This window comes from Hoplias malabaricus, chromosome 10 (genome assembly GCF_029633855.1).
Source record: "Hoplias malabaricus isolate fHopMal1 chromosome 10, fHopMal1.hap1, whole genome shotgun sequence".
NCBI lineage: Eukaryota > Metazoa > Chordata > Actinopteri > Characiformes > Erythrinidae > Hoplias > Hoplias malabaricus.
In genome coordinates this window covers 26,627,860-26,642,414 of record NC_089809.1, presented here as the reverse complement: position 1 = coordinate 26,642,414, position 14,555 = coordinate 26,627,860, and the positions used below count along the sequence as shown (strand labels likewise).

At 40.7% G+C, this 14,555-nt stretch overlaps 1 protein-coding gene across 2 annotated transcripts in view; it reads right to left on the bottom strand.

Moving 5' to 3' along the window:
* grik2 (glutamate receptor, ionotropic, kainate 2) overlaps positions 1-185 on the bottom strand; it is a 164,252-nt gene extending 164,067 nt beyond the window's left edge. For both annotated transcript variants that reach the window (XM_066683827.1, XM_066683828.1), the window contains exon 1: positions 70-185. The gene's annotated coding sequence lies outside the window, so the exon portion shown is untranslated. The remainder of the gene's footprint in view (positions 1-69) is intronic.
* Positions 186-14,555: the final 14,370 nt, after the last annotated feature.

Sequence of the window (14,555 nt, the reverse complement as noted above, 5' to 3'; positions counted from 1 at the left end):
GAGCGCGCGGGAGGGAAAGAGCAGTGGTTAAAACTCCGGGATAGATTAAAGAAGCCGAAAGTGTCTTACCTCAGCGGGGAAGAGAGGAGCACCATGAGCCGAGGAGCGAAGGCGCCGAGGAGGCTGAAGAGCGGGAAAGTAGAGCTCGGCTTGCTGGAGCTTGAGCAGCAGCGCTGTGTCAGTCCGCGCGCGGAGGAGACACGCCCCCTGTCGGCCGCTCGCGGCACACCTCAGAAACAAACCCAGAGACAGTAGCCTAGCCCCAAACGCACACGTTTACTCCTAAAGCCCTCTGAGGAGAACCCACATGTCGTGTAGTACTAGAGGAACTAAGCCACAGACATTTAATACCGCGTAAAGCAGCCATACTGTGTTTTCAAACCCCAGACATTCCAGTGTTATGATTTAAAGGTGTTTACGCTCAGCCTTCAGGCTAATAACCGGATGAGAACTCAAACTGATTCGCGCAATAAAATGTCCTTTTTCGTGTTTGTGAGAGGCAGACTGTTTCTTTATTTACTAATTTATATTTTCAGATATCTATGTGTTTAAATACTAAAAGTTTGTGTCTGCAGAGAGAGAGAGAGAGGGGGGGAGGGGGGGGGGGGGGGCTCACAGACAGAAGACGGGGAGAGAGACAAACAAATGAGAAACAGAGACCGAGAGAAAGAGAGAGAGAGACTCACTGCCTCCCTCGTCTCTTTAATTACAGTCAGTCTTCCATATCGGAGAGGAAATTAATTATTCCCCTAATCTGCTGGAGGAAGTAATACCAACCTGAAGCAACCAACACACACACACACACACACACACACAGCCAGTGCAGCTAACAGTGGAGAGAAGCTATGACTGGACACAAAAACGTTCGTATACACAGTAAAGAGGGGTAAATGCAGTACTGAACGAAACGTACCGTTGTACGGGTTGTAATACCATTATTTAATATTATTATAAGTACCACTTTACTGTTAAGCTCTGATATTTGTGAATACACTATTAATATTGTACTCTACGTAGTTGTTTATGAATTTGACTTTTGTGTTTATGGCTTTTGTGTAACTAGAAAGTTGTTTATTTATTCATTCATTGTCTGTAATCTTTTAGTATAATTTAAATCACACCGGATTTCTGACTCATGACAACATTCACCTGATCATACCTTACTCCCACATCATTCACATCTGTTACTTCTGAAATATATTAGTGATTTTAACATAATTTGTCCCTGTTTTGCAGTAACAGACTCTGCTCTCCAGATAAGGCTTTACACTACATGCTGAAATATGTGAGGATTTGATGGTATTACAGCACATACACTGTAGTGAGACTAGGTACCCATGTGGTAAAGTGAGTTCTGGATCAGAAACACTATGTTAACGCGTCTTAAATATATAAGATGCTGCTATTCATTTAAGATAATGCAGTTCCACTTGTTCACAGCCCAGTGCTTGGGAGCTTTATACCAATGTAAGCTACACTTGACATATAGTGATTTCATAAGCTCTTCCAGAGTCTCAGTACATTTCAGATTTTTCTGTTAAGGTAATACACACTGTTAAGAGTTGAAAATGCCTACAATAGGTGCATTTAATATAAATGTATTCATTCTTTATTAGGGCTACCTTTTAAATTATATATATTTATTAAATTAAGTAATTGATATACACTGTAAATAAAAGAGGAGAAGCTTGTTGGTTGGTGAAAGGTACCCGTAATGCAGAGCTACGTATATGGCCTCTGAATTCTGCAGTTGTGTAAACAGGTATAATGTCATCAGTGGTCAGGCATCCTTTCTGGTTTAATTTTCAGCTGAAGCACCTTGTGTCCAGAATGGTTATTTATATGACACCACCATTAAGACCTTTCAGCTGCTTTTGACATGGAGGAGCTTTAATAAGGTCTTTGAGCAGTGAGCGCCTCTGAAGTTTGGTCTCTAATGAGCCCCTGGTCTTCCCCATTGTCCCGGATGAAGACAGAGGTGGAGCACCGTGCAGGCTGCATGAGCCGGGGCTCTCAGAGCCTGTCATGCTTCTCACTGGAATGTGTCTGCTTAATGTTACTGTGGAAACCTTCGTGCTGGTGTGAGAGACAGATCTTCAGAGCACTGTCCAGATTTCCCATATGGCCACTTCATTCCCATACACACACAGCTGCATGTTTGATCGATAACTGGCAATGTTTCTATCCTTACCATGGTCTCACCTTATGATAAAGGTTCTTATATAGTTCTTTGCTTGGAGGTATAGCTTTAAGAATAAATCAATTTTAATTGGTATAGAACCTTTACAGTTTGTCTTTGAACTTTAAAAAATGTTGGACAATGTAAGATATTTCATTTACAAAAATAGTTCCATCCACGGAAGAGCTTGTTACAGAACCAAAAGAGGTTCTGTAAGACATCACACTGAAGAATCCCTTTATGGTCTATATATTAAGTGTACACCTACAGAACAATTATGTTATGTTTGGTTAGGTCAGGCTACGTTTACAAGTTTTGTAAAATATAATTAAATTATGCTGCGTGATATTTAACAGTATCATTACTAAATTCTTTAGCAGTGATGACTTTGAGATCAATAAAATGGGTCAATCTGATTTTTCCTTCCAAGTGTTAGCAATGCCCTGATGTCGAGGGCAATATTAAAACAAGTAAAGGTTGAAAGAGCATTTTCACTCTGCACAATATGCATCACAGAATTCTGTTCTGAGGTTTGATAAGTAGACACATTAAAATGACCACCAGACCCACATTTGAAGATACATGATTTTTAACACGTGGTACTGGACTACATTCAAATAAACAGCCTTACTCATTAAACATGCAGTTAATCTGCATCCTTTAATACTGGTGACATTTATGATGTGCTCAGAAATGTATTTGTAATGTATTTATTAAAATTAATGCCAAGAAGATAATGTACTGGTTCTGTTATAAATGCACACAATAGAAATTGCTGGTGGATGTAGGTAAAACACTGCAGGTCCCAGAGTGCATTGCGTTAACTACACTGAGGCCAGACATTGTGCTATACTCTAAAAGTAAATGGATAGTTTATTTCATAGAGTTAACGGTTCCATTTGAGGATGCAGTAGACGGAGCATTCGAAAGAAAGCAGCTGGGCGTGGCGGCTGCGGTGAGGGAACGCAGGTGGCAGGCAAAGGTAAAGATGGATGGATTTGTAGCTATGTCTGCCACATCCCTACTTGTGCAGTTCTGCATCAGGGGCCAGAAATTGAGGGCAGGTGTGAAGCAGTTATCAGAAACAGCTGAAAGATCTAGTCAGTGGTTGTGGATAAGGAGAGGACAGACTAAATGGGGAAATGCACTGTAGAGGTTGTGGTTGATGTAGCACGTAAAGTTCACACAGAACTGGTGGCACTGAGCATGTATTAACGGTGCCAGTGGGGCTAGGTACAGCTTTAGTAACCAGGGAGGCTAGTGTGGATTTACGGTTGTTCATGGTAAAGGGTAAGGTAGGACTGTAAAGCTAGCTTGGAGTGCGTGGGTCTAGGATGCCAGACTTCCCTGATGAGCCTTCTGGAACTATTGTGGTTTTAATTCAGCAAAACACAGATAACTGACTGTTACTGGTGACTGGAGTTTGGTGTGTCCTCCTTGTGTTTGCATGGATTTCCTTTGGATGCTCCGGTTTCCTCACATGGTCCAAAAAACATGTTGGTAGGTGGATTGACGACTCAAAAGTGTCTATAAGTGTGAGTGAATGTGTGTGTGTGTTGCCCTGTGAAGGACTGGCACCCCCTGCAAAGTGTGTTCCTGCCTTGCGCCAATGATTCCGGGGTAGACTCCGGACCCACTGCGACCCTGATCTGGATAAGCGGTTACAGACAGTGAATAATTTAATGCATAAATACACACTTTCAGAAAAAAAGGTACGGTAGAGGTACTTTATTGGTCACAAACAGTGCAAATGTACCTTTAAACGGTACAACCATTGGTTTAATGTCCATCTGTGTTGCCTAAAGGTACATTACATTCTCTTCTTCAGAAGGAGTGGCCAATATTTGTACTTTCATTACAGAACTGTGTAAAATAAAGAACATAATATAAGTCCTGGAGATGAAATCAACACAATTTAAAAATGTACAATTATAATAGAATGAGGTACAAGTACATTCATGAACTAAAGGTACGAATATGTACCCCTGAGGTTACCACCACAGTGTCAGGTTTACAGAGAGTGTAGATGCCAGGTAGACTCCCGACCTACCACAAAACTGACCAAGATTAGTTGTTACAGAAGATAAATGAATGAATCTATAGGAAGTGAACGAATGTGTTTTGTGTATCACAACAATTACCAGTGCATTTAAAATAGATTCCGACTTCAGGAGGGAAGTGTAACAATGTAAAATGTTTAAACATCCCTGCAGTCTCCCAAGTCTCCTGTACAGTGTGCTTAGCAAACAAGAGGGCTTGTGCCAAATGAACCATGAATTGGGTGGGCTTACTTTACACAAGCTCTGTTCTTAATTGGGCAAATGGTAGTAACACTTCCCGCATAATATCCCTTCTCTACATCTCTCCTCTCTCTCTCTCTCTCTCTCTCTCTCTCTCTCTCTCTCTCTCTCTCTCGCTCTTTCGCTCTCTCTCTCTCTCTCTCTCTCTCTCTCTCTCTCGCTCTTTCGCTCTCTCTCTCTCTCTCTCTCTCTCTCTCTCTCTCACACACACACACACACACACAGCAGACACATGCAGACACATGTGAGAATAATCACTGTAAATTTTAATGACTGCTAATTGCCTTTTCCTGTTTCACTTACTTAGAAGAACATTATATGCTCCCCAGTGATCAGAGCCTTGTCAAAGCTTGCTAAATATCTCTCAGAAACCTCAGGGAGGGGATTGGGCTTGGTGTTGGTGGGGGGGAGTCTCCATATCTGACAGATGCCTTCCCATATAGCTCAATAAAAATCACATTCCTGACACAGAGCACCTCACTCATGCATTTGTTACTGTTTCTCCGTCAACATCGTCTAATCTCTCACTCTCCTGCCTACCTTCTTCCTTTGGCTGATGTGACAGATACAAAGTGAGCCTGGACAACGCTATCATCATAGAGTCTGAGACTTTATATATGCACCATTGCACTGAGATCACTAGCTAGTCACATCAATATCAGCTCTGCATGAGATACAGCACTGTGTACCTCACAGCAGCTCACCCCACTCCACTCCAAATCGAACACTGCACTTTTAACCTCACATATATTCTGGAGTTTTTAAACTAGGGATGAGCACAATGGTCAGTCAAAGCTCAGTTCAACCTTCAGCCCTGGAACTGCAGCTGTGGCAGATGTTGTGCCTTTGACAGTGACACAAATAGAGGAAGACTTCTAGAGAATTGTTATGTGCTTCATAATTTGTTAAGATGTTGAGAGTGGTTTAGTAGGGTGTAGAGGCAAGTTAATCTGGCACACACACACACACACACACACACACACACACACACAATAAAGTGAATAGGTAACTATTGGCAGAACAAAACCACTTTCCAAACATTTCCTTTACAACAGAAAGTCAAAGTAAAAAAGAATAAACTAAAAGAAAAATTCATTCATTCATTATCTGTAACCGCTTATCCAGTTCAGGGTCGCGGTGGGTCCAGAGCCTACCTCGAATCACTGGTCGCAAGGCAGGAATACACCCTGGAGGGGGCGCTAGTCCTTCACAGGGCAACACAGAGAAACACACACACATTCACACCTACGGACAATTTTCAGTTGCCAATCCACCTACCAACGTGTGTTTTTGGACTGTGAGAGAAAACCGGAGCACCCAGAGGAAACCCACGCAGATACGGGGAGAACACACCAACTCCTCACCCGGAGTGGGAATCGAACCCACAACCTCCAGGTCCCTGGAGCTGTGTGACTGCGACATTACCTGCTGCGCCACCGTGCCGCCCAAAAGAAAAATTAAAATATAAAATAAATAAATAAATAAATAAACACAGGTACTAGGTTTTAGGAAAGACAAAACCCAGTGTGGATTTTGATGATGAAAGTGGATCATTGACAATCATAAGAACCACCACCAACAACAACCAACAACAGCTACCAAAACCACTAATTAACCACAATGTGAACCATCACCAACTACAGCAAACAGACACACATCACCTCAGCAATCATCATGAAACTAACCAATATCCATCAACTGCAACTACAAAAACCTACAACAAAACCAACCACAACCAACACAGTGGAAGAAGAATAGCAGTGGAATTGGTGAACAAGGACAGGAGGTACCAGACTAACCTTCTGAACGGTCAGTTATTTCTCCAGCACTTGAGCCAGTACATTACCTGAGTTACAAACAAGTTCTTTAAAGTAATTTGTACCTTTGGAGTAGTACAGTAGGACAACCATCCCAGGATCCCTAAAACACCTTTCCAGTGGATGTTCTTTAGATAACTATTTGTACAAATTACATGTGTAAGTATGAAGAAGCTTTATAAAATTGAATGGACCACTACATAACATACAGGCTCTAATCGTCATTTACACTATTAAACCTTCACAAAATATATTTGAAGTCACAAATCTCTTTCTCAAAAATGGACATTACAGAACTAATAGTGATTTTGTATCACATCCCTCGAAGCCCCTTTGTGGCCAAAGTGTAAAATATATCCAAGCCAACAACCCTGTGTATCCTTCATATTTAGGGGTTGTAGTGGCATCACAGTCGCTGCAAAAACTTGTTTATCACAGTGATCATGTAACAACAGCACGACAAAAATATTTCTTCCTAAAAATTCCACCATGGATGTATTTAGGAGAGAAATAAAGAGAAAACTCACAAGTGTAACTTTCCTTCACAGAGCTCAGGAAGATGCTTGAAGCCTGCCTTTCCACTCTGTTCTAATAAGGCCGGTTAGACTCTGGCTTTCGGAGGAGAACTGAATTACACACAGCCAAACGAGAAAGAAGAGTGCTCAGGAAGGAGAGTCTGGATGCCCTTACCGTCCCCAACCTCAAGTAATTGTGTGAAATTGCAATCCAGGAAAAATATATGTTGACTATTGATTGTGGATGTGAAGTGGCTGCCTCCAGGGCTTTGTTTTATGTAATTTCAGTTCCACAGTGTTCTCTAATTCAGATTTAATCACCAGGGCATAACCTGAAGCCTCTGTGAGTGTAAACTCATCAGATAAGTCAGTGCTTTTAGTAGAAAACACTGAAGCAAAAGATAGTTTCCCTATACCTAAAAATAACTGCAATATTTTTGTTTTTGTTTTGTTTGTTTGTTTAAGATTCCCTTTGGGTGCAAATCAACCACTTTATATTTCACATACATTTCTGACAATGCGTTGCTCTATTAGAGAAAGTGGTAGGAAGAAAGATAAGGAGCTTTAATGGGGGGGGAAATGGGGAGAAAATTATTCAAACTTTTCCACTTATCTCTGCCTATCAGCACCTGGAGTTTCCTCAAAGTAGGTCTTTAGGGGACTGAAATTATTTTCCATATTATTATTATTATTATTATTATTATTATTTATTTAGAATTTGATATATAAAACATCAAAACCACTGTTGTTTGTTTTTTATTTGTATTATTATTAATATTATTATTATGTACATATATCTATTGGCAACATGGTGGCACAACATGTAGAGTCGCTTTCACAAAGCTCCAGGGTCCTGGGGTTGTGTGATTGAGCCCTGCTCTGGTTGACTGTCTGTGAGGAGTTTGGTGTGTTCTCCCTGTGTCAGCATGGGTTTCCTCAGGGTGCTCTGGTCTCCTCCCACAGTCCAAAAATACACACTGGTAGATGGATAGACGCCTCAAAAGTGTTCATGGGTATAAGTGAATGTGTGAGGGTGTGTTGATCTGTGAAGGATTGGCACCCCTTCCAGAGTGTGTTTTTGCCCAGTGATTCCAGGTAGGCTCCGGACCCGCCGAGGCCCTGAACTGTTTCAGACAATGAATGAATAAATAAACATGTATCTATGTATTCAGTTCACAGCAGTTTAGCTCTGCCTCTTCAGGTTAAATTGATAAGTACTGGTTCTGCTTAGACTAATTTTTAATAGGATTTAATGCAGGGCACTCAATCAGAACAGAGGTAATTTACTTATATTTGTCCTAAAGGCACAGCCTGTTGAATTCTCCAAAATAGAGGCAAGTAGCATGAAATATGTTCATGTAAAATTCTGATTATTTTTGTTATAGGAGGCCATAAAAATGAAAAATTATGTAAATGAACTTCAGGGAGAAACAGAAATATGTAAAGAAAATGCAGCATATGGGAAAATGAAAAATGTATCTGTGAGTGTGTGTGTGTGAGAGAGAGAGAGAGAGAGAGAGAGAAAGAGAGAATAAGAGAGGCAAAGCAGCAGAACCATAGAGAGAGGCAAGGATGGAAAAAATGCACTACTTAGTGTTTTTCATTTACTATTTGCCCCCTCTACCAAGCCTCAACAATAATGTGAAATTAAAGGTTTCTTCACAGTCTATAATTAGTCGACCCTGACACTAATTAGAATTGCTCTGTGCAGTGCCACTTCATATTACAGCAGATGGAATATCCCCTTTTGTTCTCTGTCTCTTCACAAAGGCCGTGTGTGCTAGGCCCAGCAGTTGTGGGGCACTGTAGGAGTCACCACAGCGCAGGACTCGAGAGATCCAGATAAGGAAAACTACAGGGGGATTCGGACCATAGCCTGGCTCTGCTGGCGCACTGAAGAACATTAAGCAGTCAGCACCATGCACAGAATGTCTAAAGAGGGGATCCATTACAGAAAAATGGACATTTCGACCTGAGAATATGAACAGATATTACATATTGCTTACATTTTTCAGACACATTATAGAGAGTCATTGGCCTAAGGGTAAACAAGCCTGAGGCCTTTGGACTGGCTTCTTAATCAAAATTCATCCTTTTCACACAACTCACAAACTTCATTAAATCACATCACCACGTAATGTTCCACAACCTTTAGAGAAATGTCAGAAAATAACACACTAAGAAAGTATCCCCATTAAGTTAAGTTTGACCAAAAATCCTACTTTTTAGACATGACTGGATATAGTAGGATATATACAGACGTTTCTATCTTTACAAAGGACTTGATAAATAATGGGAGCTGAACTTCAGGTTCCTTATGTCAGATCCTTTGTTTATAGATGTTAAGCATGACATGGCTTGTAACCCGCAAAAAAAAAGTAACAAAGGCATTTGATGCCCTATGTTATATTTTTTTCCAGTTTATTTAAAAGTATACATTTTGAATTCAATGTGTCACGATGGGGTGCGGTGCGAGGAACAAAGGAAATGGAAGAACTTGCAGAGAGGCAGTATTATTATTTATTAACACAGAAAATCAAAGACAAGGAAAGAAACACAGAGTACAAACTAAGCAAAGACACAACCACTACCCAAAGGGATTACTAAACACAGAGACAAGCCAAGATGATAACAAGGGCAGACACAACACTATAACCTAGAACAGACATGATAAATTAGGTATTAAACCTCACGTAGGAATAAGGAGACTCAGTAACAAACCATGCACGCAAGGAGAGAGGCCACAAATGAAACAGGCAACATTACCTTAACTCAGACAGGCAACAGCACTAAATATGAATAAAACAAACTGACAACAAGACAGATATTAAGAGACAGAGAACTCAAGGTTAACACAGTTAAGTAAACTTTACTAAAGGACTACAAACTAAGAAACAAAACAACACTAAGCTAAACAAGATAGAAACAGGTAGACTACTAAGAATAAAGATAAAGGAACACACTACAACTCAAGAGAGAAGATACTAAAACATGAAAGGCAAAGACAAGACTATTATATAACAACTCTCCACAAGATACAAATCAGAATGAAACACAAGACACCTTTGAGTGGCAAATAACCAAAAAAGCTACAACACAGACTATAAAAAGACACACAAAACAAGTCACAACTGGACTCCAATCAAGGCATGTGGCACACAAGGGCAGGGTGATCACATGACCATGGAACACAAGGGCAGGGTGATCACATGACAATGGAACACAAGGGCAGGATAATCATATGACAAAGGGAAAAACCATAAATCAAAGCAAGGCAGTGAACAGAACTCAGTGCACGTTATGGCGCTTTTCCACTACATGGAACCTACAAAACTCTACTCGACACAGCACGGCTCTTTTGCTGTTCCGCTGGCTAAATTTAGAATTTGGTCCCTGGAACCGGGTACGTTTCCAGTCCCAGCTCATTCCGGGTTCTAACAATGCAGAGTAGGTACTAAATGGTGATGTGTAATCAGAGAGACATATCTATCACCACAAAATGCAGAGCTCATTCAAATTCAGCACAAACTCGCCTCTTGTAAAATTTCTTAAGTTACAGTAGCTTTCACATTTATTTTTATCGGCCTCACAACGGCAGCTCGTAACTTTACCTCAAGGTGTTTTGAAGAGGTTTATATGCTCATTGAGCTGATGGCCAGTAGAAATTTTCTGTGAAAGCCAAACGTTTAACAAGTAAATCTGATCTGGTTCGATTCCTTTTAGAGAAGGGTTTTGTGATGTCACATGTCTATTTCGCAGGGAAGCCCTACCAGTGGAAAAGTGACAAGTTTTATGCGTGTGGAGTCGTGTAGAGCCGGACCCATGTGGTGGAAAAGCACCAATTGTATGTAGTCAAAGTTTTTTTTTATTTTGTTTTTTGGGTGGAAGGGTTGTCTATGTCACAAAATATAGGAAAAAATGAGTCAAAACTGATTATGTGCCTTTTCTTACACAGATTATAAATAAATTGGAATTGTCCCAGCTCCTAGTCTAAGTCTCTCCAATTATAGTGCTGGGATATGCACAGAGAAATTAGCTTACTGATTAAATATGGTACAAGTGAGTATCAAGGAAAAGACAACCAAGCAGAAATGGACAAAAAGCAGCATTTCTGTGTTAAGCTGTGGCTCATTCTTATATAAAGGCCATTCTGAAAAGAGGTCCTTTAAATAGATAGGAACTGTGCTGTTATTTTGATCCTTGATCCTTGAGGAATCTGGGGGCAGCCATGGCCTAATAGTTAAGGAAGTGGGCTTTGGACTAGAAGGTCACTTGCTCCATCCCCACAACAGGAAGGAAAATTGGAGGCAGTGGCGTGAAGGACCTGTGTTGTCCTCTTCCCATAATCCTTAGTTGAGGTGTCCTAGAAAAAGGCACCCAACCCCAACTGCTCTCTGGGCACCTAGGATGGCTGCCAGCTGTTCTTGGTGTGTGTTTGCTGCCTCTAGTGCGCTAGTGTGTGTGTGTGTGTGTGTGTATGTCAGTATGTGTTCACTTCCATGGGTTAGTGCAGGAGATATATTTCACAATGACAAATAAGTTCTTGTTTCCTGTTTCACCAGAGCACGTCACAGGCGTTTCATTAAGATGCCAGAGCACAGAGTTGGCTGGTGTAAAAAGGGTATGATATGTCCATATTAAAGTTAAAAATATTCAAATATATCAGTCTGGGAAGCACAGTTAACGACACGATTATGAGCAGCCAATCAGAACAGGGATAATTTACAGTATATTAGATTTTAAAGGCACAGTTGAGGTTACAGAGGTTTATGTAAAAGGGAAAAATGATTATTTTTTATAGTTAAGCGAAGACAAACCACAAAAGTGGACTTGTGAATGATGAAAATGTTAGACAATATGACCTTATTTACATGCTGACCTTTATATAATTCAACAGACTTCAACAGGTTAAATAAGATCCATAATAAAAATAAAAATAATAAAAAAAACAGGTTATGATTAATAGTCTCTGCAGGCATGAGTAAGAAACCCATACTGCTGAGACACACAGTTCCAAAAGAAGCCATTTCTCCGACAAGAGAAAAATGATACTCAACAGACGAGGAGAGGCTTTGAGGAAGAGTAACAGAGAGAGACAGCGAGGTAAAAGTGTTGAGCCACAGCAAATAGCCAGCAGGTAAGTGGGTATGGAAGACATCAAAATGAGAGCCACAGTGCATTTAGCCAGAAGACCAAAAGGGCTGAGTGGAGAGGAGAGCTGTGGGAAAGGGATTAAAAACCTATCGATCTGGCACTGCAATCGCAGCCTCACATTATATGAAGCCATGTTTAATTCAGGTTTACACTGCGGAGGGCCTGAGAAGAGATAGAGGTAAAAGAGGGGAACACTGGGGAATGAGGGAGAGCGAAAGAGAGAGGGAGATAGAAGAGAGCAGAGGCACTGTCCTGACGAATTGCCTCATGCATCTCCAGATGCCAGTCTCTCCTCTCTCTACCAGCACTGCTTCTCTACCCTCAAATCCTTGCCCCCAACAGCCATCCAGAGCAGGCTTTACAGAAGCAGCCTCACCAACAGGCAGAACGCCACGCTCAGAAAGGGACAGAGGCTTCTGCCAGGGAGTTGAGGTGGGGAAACAGAAGAAAAGATGGGAAAAAAACAAAACAAAAATGGCTATTTGTCTGTGTACTCAAAGTGAATATCACTTTGCTCCTCGCCCTGAGCTCAGCCAGATACGCTTTCAGCTCTACCACCACAGCCATCACAGAGCCGGGTGTACACACAGAAGTGGGCTTTGTTCTTAGAGTGTGTGCAAGAGAGAGAGAGAGAGCGCGAGAGAGCGCGAGAGAGAGAGAGAGACTGATGCACTGTTTTGTGATGACTGTGATCCAGATATTACTCATATCTGTCACTCACAATGCCCTCTGTCTTTTGTCTGCTGTTCCTTTCTCCTCTGTGCTGATCACAGACACTGCACGCTCTCCTATTCATTATCAGACCCCTCTCTACTAACTTCAACCCCGCATTCCACAACAATCATACACCAATCACAGTGTAAATCCTGCTTACCATAACACAGGATGATCAGACTCTACAGAAGCATGCACTCCTATGCATACACACCTTCTACCCCTTCACAAGCATCTAATGCCAATAGTCTGAAGGACATATCGAATACATGAAAGCATACATTTGAACTACACTGCGGTCAATACTGTTGCAAAGTCAAACGTGGCCAGCTTCATGTCTGTGAACAGATATTGGGCTCCTGAAGAAGTGCTTAAAAAGTCCAACCCCAAGAGAAGGTGTCTCAAGACTTTCTTATTTAAGACTGACCCTACAACAGATGTCTCAACCTGAAAAAGCCCATTTCAAGGAGGTAGAATTATAACTTTCCATGCCCCAACCCCACCACTGAAGCTTGTTGCCCAATAACCACCACACCTGACAAATTTCTATAGAAAATACTAGAACAATTTTATTTTTCACATATTCAGACTATCTACACGCATAGAGACTATTCATTTCTTTGAGTATTCAGCAGTCTTCAAATTAGTGGCTTGCAATTTTTTACGTCTCAACCTCATAGCCATCAAGGAAGTTGTTGATATTGCAAGACATTGCAGGTATTCCACAAAGAATGATTTCTCAGTTGACCAGCAAACGTAAGTCTAAAGTTGAGGACTTTCCAATAGGAATTTCCCTTAGCCCTGTTCCATTGATTTTGGGCTTAAGTAACCAGGCTAAACTGAGAAATCTTGAATTGTGGAATACCCCAGTTTGTATTATTGTTCAGTGACGCTAATAGGGCTGCAACAACTAATCGATTAAATAGATTAAAATCGATTGTTAAAATAGTTGGCAACTAATTTAATAATCGATTAGTTGGGTCTAAGTTATTATACACATAGGTACAGTTGCTACACGTGACGAACACTGGAAAAAGGGTTTGAAAAATGGCGGAGGTGGACACAGCAGAGGATAATGTGAGCACAATCAGAGAGAAAAATGTACGACCCAAGTCATCAAAAGTATGGGAACACTTTACATTAACGCCTTCAAGGAACAGCGTTAGGTGCAAAATGTGCACAGCTGATCTCGCATGGCACAGCAGCACAACATCACTGCATGAGCATCTGAAAAGGAAGCCTGTTGGAGCTATGTGTGAAAGAGATTAAGTATAGTAAGTTAATTTGACTTTTTCTCTCACTAAAATGTTACTAAAGCCTGCTAGAGTAGTTAAACAACATTTGTTTTTCTTAGTACATTGATATTACACTCGCGTTTAGCGAACAAGCCTTAGCTTCCCCCCGAGTTTTCTCTTCCACCTTAAATGTGTCAGCTCGACCAGCAGTTCCAAAACAAGCCGTAGTTTTAGTCAAGCTAACGTTAGCGACGATAGTTTTTCTCTCACTCAATGTCACTAGAGCCTGCTAGAGTTAAACAAGATGTCTTAGTAAAGTAAACTTATATCAATCTTGTATTTAGCGAGTTTTCCATTCCACCTTAAATGTGGCAGCAGTTACATTCAGAGTTAAAAAAAAAATCAATCCAAACATTTTTTTAAATAATATATTTAAAGGCTTTTTCAAGGTCTTTTCTGACTGGCATTGCGTGTTAGTGTTTGAGTATCACAGCCAAGTGTATATTACATTATAAGTGTTTATTACATTACATACACTGTTAAATATTGATGAATATAAAATGAATGTAACGGTTGGGTTCATTCTTCACGTAAACACTAATTTTTAATAATGGTAGGTTGTGTGTTCCTTATACAATTAC